Source organism: Coenobita brevimanus, chromosome 109 (genome assembly GCF_032717465.1).
Source record: "Coenobita brevimanus isolate Jiangsu-jjx chromosome 109, ASM3271746v2, whole genome shotgun sequence".
NCBI classification, from domain to species: Eukaryota; Metazoa; Arthropoda; class Malacostraca; order Decapoda; family Coenobitidae; genus Coenobita; species Coenobita brevimanus.
In genome coordinates this window covers 26,752,410-26,767,409 of record NC_137062.1, presented here as the reverse complement: position 1 = coordinate 26,767,409, position 15,000 = coordinate 26,752,410, and the positions used below count along the sequence as shown (strand labels likewise).

General features: G+C 45.2%; 2 non-coding genes and 1 pseudogene across 2 annotated transcripts; all 3 read right to left on the bottom strand.

Annotated features, from left to right (window-relative positions):
• Positions 1-994: 994 nt before the first annotated feature.
• LOC145417237 (U2 spliceosomal RNA) lies at positions 995-1,187 on the bottom strand. Its single transcript, XR_013900452.1, has one exon. It is a non-coding gene; the product is annotated as a U2 spliceosomal RNA (small nuclear RNA).
• A 5,541-nt stretch (positions 1,188-6,728) lies between these two features.
• LOC145417247 (U2 spliceosomal RNA) lies at positions 6,729-6,917 on the bottom strand. Its single transcript, XR_013900462.1, has one exon. It is a non-coding gene; the product is annotated as a U2 spliceosomal RNA (small nuclear RNA).
• Positions 6,918-14,217: 7,300 nt separating this feature from the next.
• LOC145417251 (U2 spliceosomal RNA) lies at positions 14,218-14,322 on the bottom strand (annotated as a pseudogene).
• Positions 14,323-15,000: the final 678 nt, after the last annotated feature.

Genomic DNA, 15,000 nt, shown 5'->3' with positions numbered 1-15,000 from the left:
ACAGAAAATGTTAAGAAGAAATACACGGAGGTGGTTTGGCCATGTGGAATGGACAGAGTGCGACACACGAACGAGGAGAGCGTATGCGAGTGAGATGGATAGGGTGAGAGGGAAGGGGAGGCAAAGGATGGGATGGAGGGATGGAGTGGAGATGTACATGAAAAGGAGAGGTGTTGTCAGCTGGGGTCAGGTCAGTGAAATGTTGAGGGACTGGGCGACATGGAGGAGATTTGTTTGTGGTCACCCCTTACGGGATTAAGGCGTCTGGTAATGCATAGATAGATGGAATATTACATGCTTAATATAATCCTAGTGATTTCTAGTTACCCTTATAATTAAATTATTTGTATATCGTTTCCAAGCACTCTGGTATCTGATTTGGATGTATTTTTCAGTAATAGCTGTAATCACGAAAACCATGTGATTGTCTAATGGTCCTTATTCTTTCATGTGATTGTCAAGGTCTGCGATTCTAGGCTTGTGCAAGTAAATGTGCAACACTGACTGCTTAGGACCGTTATAAGTTAGTTTGGAAAGATTTTCCCCTGATTTCACAAAATGAGAAGCATGTACTTTGAAAGGCGGCTCACATGTCATTCATACATCAATGTCATCATCCAAGGGAGAAATCAGAGCACCTTTCCTCTTCAGCAAGACTAGGATATTAATAGTAGTGATGTTAGTGCTCACTAATGCATCTAGACATGTCTCACACTGCAAAAACCGTTTCAACTTAAGCAAGTTTTTATTAATGAATGATGAAGGTGAAAGAATAAGTACAGTAGGCTGTACTACATCGTGAGCTATTCCTTCACCGTTTTACTGTCCCCGTCCCGGAGGGGCTCGGGGACGGGTATTGCTCTCACTGTTTGTTTAGGGCAAATGCCCCAAGACTGGTGTGCGGGAGGGGGGAGATCTGTGTAGTCTGTAAGTGCTGAAGGTGGGGAAAGGCACCTCTTCCTCACACGTTTATATGATAAATTATTCTCCCCTGGGGGAGTGGACCGATCCCGGAAATACTGCAATACCGGGCCGATCCGTGGCAAAGGTGGAGCAAGCCCCTAGCACTTCGCCATGGTCAAAAAATCAGATTAATATCGTTGATCCCACATGGGGATCGTATCAGATACTAAGCTGATAAGAACAGATACTACACTTTGATCTTAGCCAAAAGGCCGAGAAGCGATGCCCAACCAGCGTTGTCTGTTGAGTGAAACTTCTCAGGTTCCGTCACTCCCGACACATATCACTGCAAGCAAGAAGGACACACAAGCCCCGTTAGGCATGGCTTTCGTATCCTTCTTTCCTGTAGTATCAGCTCATGAACTTAATCATCAATATTTTTTGTGAACTGTTTCATACAGTTTGATTGTTACCTCTCTGTTAAAAATGATGTACGGTACCCTGGTGTGATCATCTATAGCATAGATGTTTGATGGAGGAGAAGGTGGCGTGTATGTCTTCCTCTGCCTGGGCGAGTGATGTGGGTGCGCTTGGAGTGTCCGCCCGTGATGGGAGACGGGGAGGGAGATTTACTCAAAACACTGAGTTTCACAGGGCGACCTATTACATTTCATTGCTTTCTGGTGTTCAACACACAAACAGATTTGGAGAAATGTTATTTGATATGCAGGGTATATCTAAAGGTATTTCTTGTCAATTATACAGATCTCTGAAAAACCCACCATCACCACACTGTACTTAGAAAATGTAAAGTTCCTGATTTCTTTATCCCACAAATAATGACAAGTATTCCTTATGAGAAATGTGTACACCGTGTTGTTTTGACATTGTATTATACTATAGTGACTTGAATATGAATCAATCGTTTAGGCCAGTAGTAATAATAAATGGTACTATTATTGAAACATTTAGGTTTTCATCTGCGATGGGACAGGGATTGACTGAAGACATTGGAGTTTCGCAGGGCGATTTTTTGCGCTTTATTGCTTTCTGGAGATCAACACATTTTTTTTTGTTAATGTTATTTGATATACAAGTACAAGTAAAGACACAGACTTCCTTGTTAATGATATAAATTACATCAAAACACACGAGTCACCGCACTAGCCTGACAATATGTTATTATTTTTTGTTTCTACGCAACATGTTCAAAGAAAAATTCTGAATATGAAATATTAAAACCTGTTTTCTTTTTCTCTCACATTACAATATGCTGTAGATAAATATAGATCCACAACATACATCAACAGTAATAATAAGTACTGTAATTTTTTTTCTCTATAGTATATGGTACACTGCTTCTGTAATTATTATCTCTTTGGTGATAAATTCATTTTTAACCTGCTGGAACCTAAGACAACCAAATCATTCATATAGAAGACAAAATCAAAATACAACCTTACTAATATTCTGCTTACCACAACCTAACCAAACTTAGCCTAAATGGAACTAATAAAATGGAATGTATTCCGACACACTAATAATAACAACAACAACAACATTAATAATAATAATAATAATAATAATAATAAACTAGAGGGCTCCCAATGGGGTAATCACAGCAGCCGCGAGGCGATACACATCTAGCTCGGGTCGGAATATGACCTTGACCTTGACCTACACTCACCAATTTCGAAGTGAGGTTTTCATCCCTACTACACACCTGTAAAATTTTGTGATGATATCTTGAGCGGTAGCGGGGTTATCATGGTAACAGACACACAGACCTTGGCCTACTTTCAGCACTTTCGAACTCGTAGAAGACTTTCATTGCTACTACACATCTGTTAAATTCTGTGATGTTATCTTAAGTTGTTGCGAAGTTATCGTGCTAACAGACACAGAGAAACACACACAGACAAACTGAAAACAATACCGGCTTCTCTATCGCAGCTGGTAATAATGATATATAACGGTCATGATCATCACGATCATCATCATCATCATCATCATCATCATCATCATAATAATAATAAAAAATAATAATAAAGATATCTGAGACACACATTCTCTAGTAAAGCATGTGAGGATGAAAAATAGTTATTATAACCCACACACTCCGGGCTACTACTAATGCAATCGTCACCTCACAACGGGCAATTTCCGGAAGAACGCTGGAAAATTGCTTGTTTTAAAACCTTAACATCTTGGAAATTTTGAACTGAGGGAAACGAGATAATGATCATTTTACTCGGTAACTCTTCAACTTGTTAAGTAAAGTATCCCGAGATCTCTAGGTCTTTGCATTGATGAAAAATGACGTAAGGAAAAGAACTAATTTTTGTCGCGAGAGCAGCGTGAGAGCAGCATGTGTTCGTGCATCTGCCCGTGGCGCCAACTATGGCCTTGCTCTCAATGTGACAACTTCACTACTAGATAAACTAGCCTTATGGCACTGTCACTGAACCCTTTTCTTGTATCCGTGGATATAGACTTGGCAGGGGTGGATGATGCAATTAACTACAGGCAGTGCAGACTGAATCAGACAAATAGGAAAGTGAAGATACCGTTGTACACCTGGTAGGAGCGTGGGACAGACAGATTGTCACTTGTGTGCTTTGGAGGGACTCCCTCTCGACCTTCTGGCAGTGAGATGAAATCGCGTTCGGGGGAAACAGTGGTGGGAAGACACTTGCGTGTGTAGATGTCACGGGGCGGCCCCATAGCAGCCACATTGTGAAGTGTATAGACATCCCCCGCAGATAGGATTTAAAAATATTTAAGAACATTTATTCTCATGAATTACAACACAGATAAAATAACTGAAAATTACATTTTTGAATATTGTTGCCTTTTCGTTTTACATGCTTCAAGCTTAGTATGTTCCTGGCGACTTCTAGTCATCGTCTTCACTAAATTTTCTTTATAATATTTCCTAGCATAATGACATCTGACTTGGATGATATTTTCGATTGCTCTGCGTGTGAAGTTCAGCTCTTCAATTAGTACAAATGAAGAAGACAAGCAATACCTCCTGAAGGTGGTGTTGAAGCACCAAAAGATGATCGAGAAGAAAACGAAACCAGAAATGTTAGAATGAAAAAAAAACATATAAAGCATGTCTTAGCTTCTGTGTTTTAAAATGTGTTAAAAAACCAAGTAATTTGCCAGACCACTAAATGTTGAGATAGAGTGTTTATTCTTTATGTATGTTTTTGGTTCATGTAAATGAATGTAACAAGTAATGAAGATGAAAATTATTATTATTTATGTGAAACATCCATATATATATATAGTTTATATATATATATATATATATATATATATATATATATATATATATACATATATGTGTGTGTGTGTGTGTGTGTGTATGTGTGTGTGTATATATATATATATATATATATATATATATATATACACACACACACACACATGTATATATATATATATATATATATATATATATATATATATATATATATATATATATATTTATATAGATAGATAGATATATATATATATACACTTGTGTGTGTGTTTATGTGTGTGTGTGAAATGAATGATGAAAGTCAAGATGAGGAATGACCCAGGAAATGATGAAGTATGTGGTGGAATGCTGAAGCATGAGGAAGAGATAATAGTTGAATGGATATGGAAGATGTGCAGATTGGTCTGGGAGGAAGGTAGAGTCCCTGGAGGATTGGAAGTCATGTATAATATTCCCCTATACAAAGGAATAGGTGAAAAAGAAGTGTGTGGCAATCATAGCAGCATTTGTCTTCGTAGTGGAATAGGAAAAGTACTGTATATGGTACGATAGCCATTCATCGAATTAGGCAAATAACAGAGCAATTACTTGGAGAAGAATATAGAGGTTGTAGGAATGGAATAGGCTGCGTAGATCAGATATTCTTAAGTCTGTAGTGGAAATGTTTCAGCAAAAGGGAAAGAAGTTGCCAACGGTCTTCATGGATTTGGAGAAAGTATGACAGGGTGGATAGACAAGGAATGTGAAAAGTATTAATGATATATGGAGTAAATGGGAAGTTGTTGAATTCCGTGAAGATTATTTCTGAGGATTCGATGGGTGCAGTGCGTGTGTATAGTGCTCTGAGTGAATGTTTCTATCTGAATGTTAGATTAAAACAGGGATGTGTCATGTCCCCATGGTTCTTCAGTCTGTATGTGAATGGGCTTATAAATGAGATATGACGAAGGGCAATGGATGTTGAAGCGACCCTAATAAGAGAGGCCAGTGTTTGGAAACTCCCTGTACTGTTGTTTGCAGATGATGCTGTATTGTTAAGAGAAGATGGAGAACTGTATGCAAGGCCTGGAGAATGTGTTTGGTAGTGTGTGTAAGGAACGGAATCATAAGGTGTGATTGTAGGGAAGAGTAAAGTTATGGTCTTTGAGAGAAGTGAAATCTCTAAATGTGTAGTGAGGCTTGATGAGGAAGAAATGAAAAATGTGAGTGCGTTTAAGTGGGCTACTTGAGCAGCGTGATAAGGATGGAAGTTTAGAGGTTGAAGTGCTTGAAAGGGTACAACAGGAAAGAAAGGTTGCTGGGTCTTTGAGAGCAGTGATAAGGAACAGGCAAGTGAGGATGGAAGTAAAAAAAAAAAAAAAAAAAAAAAAACTCACTGCATGACAGTATTGTGATACCACGTCTATCGTATGGAAGTGAAGTTTTGGACCTTGCTCGAAGGTCACAAGAGTGTGAGGAGTGGGAATGAGTTATTTGAAAGAAGCATGTGAGTTACGTGGAGACACAGAGTAACACATATGGAAGTGAAGAAGCACTGTTGTGTGGATGTGGATGTGACAGAAAATGTTAGAAGAAATACACGGAGGTGGTTTGGCCATGTGGAAAGGACAGAGTGCGACACACGAACGAGGAGAGCGTATGCGAGTGAGATGGATAGGGTGAGAGGGAAGGGGAGGCAAAGGATGGGATGGAGGGATGGAGTGGAGATGTACATGAAAAGGAGAGGTGTTGTCAGCTGGGGTCAGGTCAGTGAAATGTTGAGGGACTGGGCGACATGGAGGAGATTTGTTTGTGGTCACCCCTTACGGGATTAATGCGTCTGGTAATGCATAGATAGATAGAATATTACATGCTTAATATAATCCTAGTGATTTCTAGTTACCCTTATAATTAAATTATTTGTATATCGTTTCCAAGCACTATGGTATCTGATTTGGATGTATTTTTCAGTAATAGCTGTAATCACGAAAACCATGTGATTGTCTAATGGTCCTTATTCTTTCATGTGATTGTCAAGGTCTGCGATTCTAGGCTTGTGCAAGTAAATGTGCAACACTGACTGCTTAGGACCGTTATAAGTTAGTTTGGAAAGATTTTCCCCTAATTTCACAAAATGAGAAGCATGTACTTTGAAAGGTGGCTCACATGTCATTCATACAGTACATCAATGTCATCATCCAAGGGAGAAATCAGAGCACCTTTCCTCTTCAGCAAGACTAGGATATTAATAGTAGTGATGTTAGTGCTCACTAATGCATCTAGACATGTCTCACACTGCAAAAACCGTTTCAACTTAAGCAAGTTTTTATTAATGAATGATGAAGGTGAAAGAATAAGTACAGTAGGCTGTACTACATCGTGAGCTATTCCTTCACCGTTTTACTGTCCCCGTCCCGGAGGGGCTCGGGGACGGGTATTGCTCTCACTGTTTGTTTAGGGCAAATGCCCCAAGACTAGTGTGGGGGAGGGGGGAGATCTGTGTAGTCTGTAAGTGCTGAAGGTGGGGAAAGGCACCTCTTACTCACACGTTTATATGATAAATTATTCTCCCCTGGGGGAGTGGACCGATCCCGGAAATACTGCAATACCGGGCCGATCCGTGGCAAAGGTGGAGCAAGCCCCTAGCACTTCGCCATGGTCAAAAAATCAGATTAATATCGTTGATCCCACATGGGGATCGTATCAGATACTAAGCTGATAAGAACAGATTTATTTTTTATTGAAGAAAATCTTACAACACTTTACAGGAAAATGGCATTAACATTTAACATTACAGAGATATGATATTATGGTGAACTTATATGAAAATGTTTTGACATGTCCATGTTGTGGGAATATTTATTTACAGCCTTGTCTTTATGAATTAAGAAATGCATAGGACCCTTGGTGGGGACAGCATGTTTTGAAAAAGGTTTAAACTTGTTGAGCGCCAGTAAGGTGCTCAATATATATTTTCCTGCTCCAGCTTATGACGTCACTAACACAGAGTTTCCTAAACAGTTTCAGGTAAGACTTGGAAGCCAGTCTTCGCATTAAGCGTTCATTGCTGGGATCATAACCCCCTAGGGGTCCTACAACAAATGCTTCCACACTTACTCTCTCATGACTCATTCGCAGATCTCTTGCTAGATCTGCATATTTATTCTCTTTTCTTCTTCTGGCCTCCTGGAAGGCTTCCTCCCCATTTTCAAAGGGGCAGGTGATGTCCACTATTATCACTTCCCCGCCTTTTCTCAGCACTAAGTCAGGGCGGCCCATGTCATTGGTGCCAGGCACACGTTGATTTTCCCTTAACACTTCCCAGTTCCTGCCCTCTGCAGCCCTCTTTACCCGTGTAACAAGGGCATTGTGGCGGTGCTGCATGGCTGCTGCGTGTCTCATGCAGTGGTTGACCACGTGAGGGAGGGTCTCTTGCTGATGATGGCATCTTCTGCACTGTGGGTTGGTTCCTCTCTGGCGGCGGGCTCCATTCAGTGGTAAGAGGTTCAGACGGGCGCGGTGGATGAATCTCCAGTCAGCAAAGGTGGTGAAGCTGCCATCCCGAAGGAAGGCAGATGAGGCCTTTTCTTGTGCAATGACCTTCATCACTTTCCCTTGGTCAGGTTTCCTATGTAGCATTTCGTCACGATGGAGACGCCTTTGGGTGCGGATTGTGGAGGCAATCTTCCTTCTGTGACGTTTGCAGAGGGCCTGGTCTTCAGTTTGGATGCGGAGATCATTGTCGTCGTCGACTGACCATTGTACGTTGAGGCGACCAGATGCGTCACGGGCACGTGACCACAGGGTTTGATGGTCAGATGCCCTGTTGCCCATTTCTTCTTTGGAGAGGAACAGACAGGCATCTTGTACGGATGGTTCCCCTCGTGTTCTTTGGGCTGCGATATTTTGCACATCTTTCCAGGCGATTTGTTCCAGTGCTTGGTCCTTAGAGGTGAGCAGCTTGAAGGCCGTGTCGATCAGAAATATGTCTGAGTCTTCTGCTGCGAGTGGGATTGCACAGGACCCTGCCCGGCTGCTACCATACAGATACTCGTTTGATGCCCGGGATTGTAGGTACAAAGTTTTCTTTATGAGTGGTCTCAGTGTATCATCAAGGTGCTTCCAGTCAGCTTTCCTGAGCTGCCATGTCCGCATGGCAAAGACGGCAGAGGGTAGAACAAAGGATTTTAGGGCGTCTATGCGTTGCCATGGGGCCAGTTTGCTGGTCAGGATAGTGGTTCCGAGGTCGACTAGTTGGTCCACTGATGACAGGTCAGGGAGTAGGTGGAATCCAACAGGTCTTCCCAAGAAAGTTGTGGGTTCACCATCTCTTTTTGCAGTAATTTGCTGACCATTTATCAAGAAGGTGGTGTCCCTTGTTCCCCTTGGTGCGTGTCCTGTTATGTGCAGGGTGGAGCACTTGGTTGGGTTCAGGGACAGACCTAAGGAGGCACAGATGTTGCAGGTTGCTGAAAGCAGGTGTTGGAGGGTGTCCTTTTTCCGTGCAATGATGGTGATGTCATCAGCGTAGGCCAGGCATGGGTGGGGATGTGCGGCATCCATACGTAGGCCTGCTTGTGTGATAGTGTGTAGGATGGGTTCAATGGCAATGTTGAAGAGAAGAGCACTGATTGGACACCCTTGTCTTACCCCTCGTTGCACTGGGATATCTTCAGTGTCCCCTTCAGCGGTTCGAAATTGTGTGGTGCAATCTGTCAACAGGTCCTCGACGATTGCAACGAGATGTGGTCCGGCTCCTAGTCGGCTGAGAGATGCCTTTATTAAGGAGTGGGAAACTGATCCAAAGGCATCTGAGATATCAAGGAAGGCAATGCACAGATCTTCCTGTTCACGTCTGGCCCTGTCAAGGTAATACTGGAGCAGGTAGTTGTGCTCCAGCACTCCATCGGCTGGGAGAGAACACTTCTGGCCTGGATTGAGAATGTCATTGTCAGTGCACCAGTTTCTGAGACGGGCTGCAAGGCATCCAGTATATAACTTGTACAGGGTGTTACACAGTGTGATGTTTCTCCAGTTTGCTATGTTGTTTTTGTCACCAGACTTGGGGATCAAGATGGAGTATGATGTCTTCCAAGCCTGTGGTATCTTTTTGGCTGCCAGGCAAATGTTAAAGATACCTGTGAGAACTCTGCATCCTGGGTCAGCCTTTTTCCACTGGCGGTAGGAAATGCCATCTTTTCCAGGTGATGTGTTTTCGGCTGCTGCTAATCTACGGTCGACCTCTGCTTCAGAAAATGAATTGACATCAACCTGGGGTCGGTTATCTGGCGGAGGAGGAAGGTTATTGACCGCTTCTACCTGCTGGACTGCAACCTTCATTCTTTCAGTGAAGTGTTGTTTGATGTCATCCTTTGGAATCTGACACTGTTCCCCTGAGCCCGACGTTATCAGACGGACTGCCCTCCGTCTGTTGTTTCTGTATATTCGTTGAATGGTCTTGCAGTCACTGACGTCTGTGGGCTTTTTCTTTCGTTGCTGGTGGTTGGTGTCGATGTTAAATGCTGATTGAACCTGCTGGGTTATAGTGTCCAAGAGACCCTCAAATGCTTCCCAGTCAGGGGTGCGGATGAGTTCTTTTACCATTGGATAAAAATTTCTCAGTAACCATTCCGCCTCTGCCGGATCATTCTCCTCGTCCTGGTTCTCTTCTGCTCCATTGTTGTCCTCTTCCACTACTCCTGCTGCTGTGTGGGCTGAAACTTGAGAGATGGTTATAGGCAGTGAAGGTGGTGTGTCACTGGCCTGCAACTGTGTGTCTGGTGTTGCTGACTGTGATTGCAGGATTAAGGCCTCCCCTACTTGAGGGGTGTTTTCTCGTGAATGTCGTTGATCACCTTGGTATATGTCTTGTTGTAAGTTTCTGGTTTCATCAAAATTCTCCCAGTCCCTGGCAAGGTGTCTCAGGAACTCAGGAGTTTCACTCCTAACAAGGACTTGGTCAGATCTGTCTGAGTTTGCTAGATTCGTGGGGGCTGGGTGGAGGTAGCCATCTTGCTCTGGACTGCTTTCATTCTCTGGGTGGGTGTGTTCTTGTGGTTCTTGGCATGCTTGTTCATTTTCTGGAGGCGAGGCTGGAGGAGCGGGAGAACTTTGGCCATTCCTTTGACGACATACTCTTTCAGGTGGTAGTGGGGGTGGCCTGTCTCTGTTGCCCTGCCATTCTTGGCGCTTGTGTTTCTCCTGGTGGTTGTGTAGTCCTTTCTTAGATGGAAAAGACTCTGGGCAAGTGGGGCATTGGTGTCTGTGTCTCACTTGTTGCACAATGATGCGCCGGCTGGCTTCGCAGTTAGAGTTGTGGGTTGTTGGCCTCTGTCCCAGAGTTTCCCCACATCCAGCACAGCAATTCGTGTAACTGTGAGTATGAATGTCATGGTGCTCTTTTAGATGCCTTATCAGGGACTGTCTGGCATTTGACCACTTTTGACTTGTTGTTGACCACCTGCACCCTTGATTGTCATGCTCAGTGCATATGAATGTTGTTGGAGCAGGGAACCAAATTTTTAGGACATTGTACACCCTCTCTGGCTGGCGGGTCTGTTCAGTGTTTTGGTGAACTGTTTGGGCAAGGTCGTTGGCTTCCTGCCTGACAATTGGGGTTTCCAGGAAACTGTTTGATTCTCCTTGGGGTGTGATCGGTGGAGTGACCTCGCCATTCTGCCGGTGGGGATGGTTCTGGTGTTCAGGAGTCCCTTGGGGAGGGGAGACCTCTCCATGTTGCCTCCCTGTATAGTCCTGGTTTCCCCTGGCCGATGCCACAGGGCTTCCTTGGAGGGGAGAACTCTCACCAGGCAGTTGATGGGTAATGTCTGAGCTCTCACTGGTTGATGTATCGATCACCAATTGTGGGAGGGAGGAGTTGCTGTCACTAGTCAGATGAGGAGAATTATCCAGGTGCTTGATGGCAGATGTTCTGTTCTTCTGTTGTGGAGGGGAGGTCCTATCAGCCTGCCAGCGGGATTGGCTGTGGCATCCATCAGCAGATGCCCCAGGGTCTAGTTGTTGGGTGGAGGCCTCACCAGTTTGCCAGTGGGAGCTGTCCTGTCGACTGCTGGCAGATGCCCCAGGGTCCCACAATGGGGGGGAGGCCTCACCAGCCTGCAGGTGGGTGCTGTCCCATCGTCCACCAGCAGAAGCTCCAGGGTTCCCTTGTGGGGGGGAGGCCTCACCAGCCTGCCGGTGGGTGCTGTCCTGTCGTCCACCAGCAGATACCCCGGGGTTTCCTTGTGGTGGGGAGGCCTCACCAGCCTGCAGATGGGTGCTGTCCAGTCGTTCACCAGCAGATGCCCCAGGATTTCCTTGCGGGGGGGAGGCCTCACCAGCCTGCAGGTGGGTGGTGTCCTGTTGTCCACCAGCAGATGCCCCAGAGTTTCCTTGTGGGGGAAAGGCCCAGCCGGAGCTGTCAATTCTAACTCCAGCAGACAGCTCAGTGTCCCAAAGTGAGGGGGAGGCCTCGCCAGTTTGCCAACCGGAGCTGTCTCGTTGTGCACTGTCAGACAATCCAGGGTTCCGTTGTGGGGGTGGGGCCTCATCAGGTTGCAAGCAGGGGTGGCCCGTCAGTTCTCTGGTTATCACCCCAGATGTGCGGTTTTGGGGGGGGCCTTGCTGGCTTTCCTCTTAGGACAGGGCCTTTGTGTTCCGTAGGGGTGGGAAGTGAATGTATATGACCTCTTTTGGGTGTTTGGTGTGGGTGATGTGCCTTTGTGGGTGTGTTGTACTGCAGTATGTGGGAGATCCATTGTTTTATGATGGATAGAGTGAGGCAAGATTGGAGAGGAGGGAGACTGAGGTTGTAAGTATGGGGAAGAGTTGCAGAAGAATGTAGCTGGGAGGTAGTGGGGGAGGCAAGCAGTGGATAGGACGTAGGGGTTGGTCGGGGGACATGCGGGAAGGGAGGGCGAGGTGTTGGGAGGAGGGAGTGGCGGGTGACGGATGTAGGGGAGTAAAACTGGAAAGGAGTAGTGGCGAGGGCAAGGTGGGGAAGAAGAAGGAAAGGTGAAGGGGAGAGGATAGTAGATGGTCGGAGTATTTAGGGGAAGGAGAGAGCGAGTTAGGGGATCTAGTAAAGGTGAGAGGGGAAAAGGTGGAGAGGTATGAGGGCTGGTGAGAGAAGGTTGAGGGAAGGGGGGTAGGTGGAAGAAGGGTGTGGAACTAGTGAGGGAACGGGTAGGGGTGTTTAAGTAGTGACAAGGGAAAGGTGGGGAGGTAGAGAGCTTGGTGGTGGGGGGGGAAGAGTGGGAAGGTAGTGGGTGAGTGGGGAGGGATGCGATGGTTTGGGTAGGTGAGGTTGGTGGAAGGATGATCACGGTTGGAGGAGGGTGGGGACGTAATTGGGGTGAGGGGAAGAGAGTCAGTGAGGGTTGGGGACATGAGTAGGGGCAGTGAGGGTGGGGAAGAAATGGGGGTAGCGAGCGTGGCCGAAGGAGGGTGGTGAGGTAGTAACGGTAAGGGGGAAAAGGGCTCGGGGATAGATCCTGAGGGGGTGGGGGGTAGGATGGGGAGGTAGTGAATGTAGGGGAAATGGGGAGCTGATACGGCTTAGGGAAAGGAGGAGGTATAGGGGATGATGATGATCGGGAAGCGAAGATTGGAAAGTGGGATGAGGAATAAGGGGTTGAGAAGGAGTGTGGTGATGGGGAAGTGAGGAAAAGTGGGAAGAAGGGTCCTGTTGGGGGAGTGAGTTGTGGGAGGGTGGGTGGTGAGGGGAAATGTGGTGTGAGAAGAGGGGTGGTGGTGGGGAGGTGAAGGAGGGGATTAGGGTGCTGTTGGGATAGGGAGTTTTGGGATCGGTGTTGGTAGACGGAAAGTGAAGAAAGGAGGGTAAAGGAGAGTGTTCGGTGGGTAAGTTATGGGTGGGGAAGAAGGGTAATGGTGGGGGAGTGAGGGTTGGGGAATGGTATTTGAGGGAAAGCGAGTTTGTACGTGAGGGATTTATTACCTGGGTTGGTGCTTAGTGTGGTCAGGGTTGCATGACGCTGGTGTTGAGTGAGAAGGCACTGTGAGGCTTCTCGGGTATGAGGTATGTGGTGAGTATTGTGGGGATGAATGGCACTTGTGGGTGTGGTAGGTGGCACTGTTATAAGCTTCACTTGTTAATTGTTCTCATTACTGACAATCTTGCATGGTGTGTGCTAAAATGGGTCACAGTTTTTCACTACACTGTTGGTCAATTCTTGCAGATCTGGTTGTGAGGCAGTTGTGGTAGCTGGGGTGTGGGGGATGTGGATGGGGTGTATGGGAGTGTGGTATAAGAGAGTGGCATTCGTGGATGTGATAGATCGCACAATTACAGGTTTTACTTATTCCTTGTTGGTATTTCTTCTGGTTTTGTGTTATAATGGATCACTGATTTACACTGCACCATTAATCCACTCTTTCACATCTAGAGTTTTAAATGCCAACACTCCTCGCCGCAAGACGTTTGTACAATTACCTTAGGATTTAATGTTTTGTGTGATTTCACCGAATGTAGAAATAGGTGGAATGTTTTCGTTACCACTCTTTCACTGTGAACTGTTCGTCAGTGAAGGGGCGGAGTCATTTGCTGGGAATGTTTTAATTTAGTGGATGCACTTTGTGGTTTAGAATGAATATTCTGGTCACACGTGAACTGAATAGCTTATATTGAACAGGTTCAGCACTCACTGTTTCACTCCCTCCGTATGTTGGTGTGTGTTTACTATCGCAGTCGGTGTTGAAAGGGGCAGAAGATTTCGTTTCTTTGTAGGACACGCTGGTGATGTGGTTGCAGGACATGGTAAATACTGTCGTATCACAACTTCGGTGGCTTAGTTCTCTAAATGCACCTAAGAGAGGCTACGGAGGCGCGCGCTAGGAAGGTCAAGCTGCTGTGGAGGCAGTTTGGGAGCTTGACTGTTTCTTGGTCACTGGCTTGTAAGTTTGTGTGATGTTCGGTTTCACTGATCACTGATTTCTTCACTAGTATGCCCTCGAGTGACTTCGGTTGACGCCGTTTTCTGCCTTTCCTTCCTTCCCTCGCGCGCCGCCGCGCCTGCTTTTTCTTTAAGGGCACCTTACATATTGTTGTAAGCTCACACGATCGCATTAGTGTAGTTTACATATCAGACCACAATTAAGCTGATAAGAACAGATACTACACTTTGATCTTAGCCAAAAGGCCGAGAAGCGATGCCCAACCAGCGTTGTCTGTTGAGTGTAACTTCTCAGGCTGCGTCACTCCCGACACATATCACTGCCAGCAAGAAGGACACACAAGCCCCGTTAGGCATGGCTTTCGTATCCTTCTTTCCTGCAGTATCAGCTCATGAACTTAATCATCCATATTTTTTGTGAACTGTTTCATACAGTTTGAATGTTACCTCTCTGTTAAAAATGATGTACGGTACCCTGGTGTGATCATCTATAGCATAGATGTTTGATGGAGGAGAAGGTGGCGTGTATGTCTTCCTCTGCCTGGGCGAGTGATGTGGGTGCGCTTGGAGTGTCCGCCCGTGATGGGAGACGGGGAGGGAGATTTACTCAAAACACTGAGTTTCACAGGGCGACCTATTACATTTCATTGCTTTCTGGTGTTCAACACACACACAGATTTGGAGAAATGTTATTTGATATGCAGGGTATATATAAAGATATTTCTTGTCAATTATACAGATCTCTAAAAAACCCACCATCACCACACACTGTACTTAGAAAATGTAAAGTTCCTGATTTGTTTATCCGACAAATAATCACAAGTATTCCTTATGAGAAATGTTTACACCGTGTTGTTTTGACATTGTATTATACTATAGTGACTTGAATATGAATCAATCGTTTAGGCCAGTAGTAATAATAAATGGTACTATTAT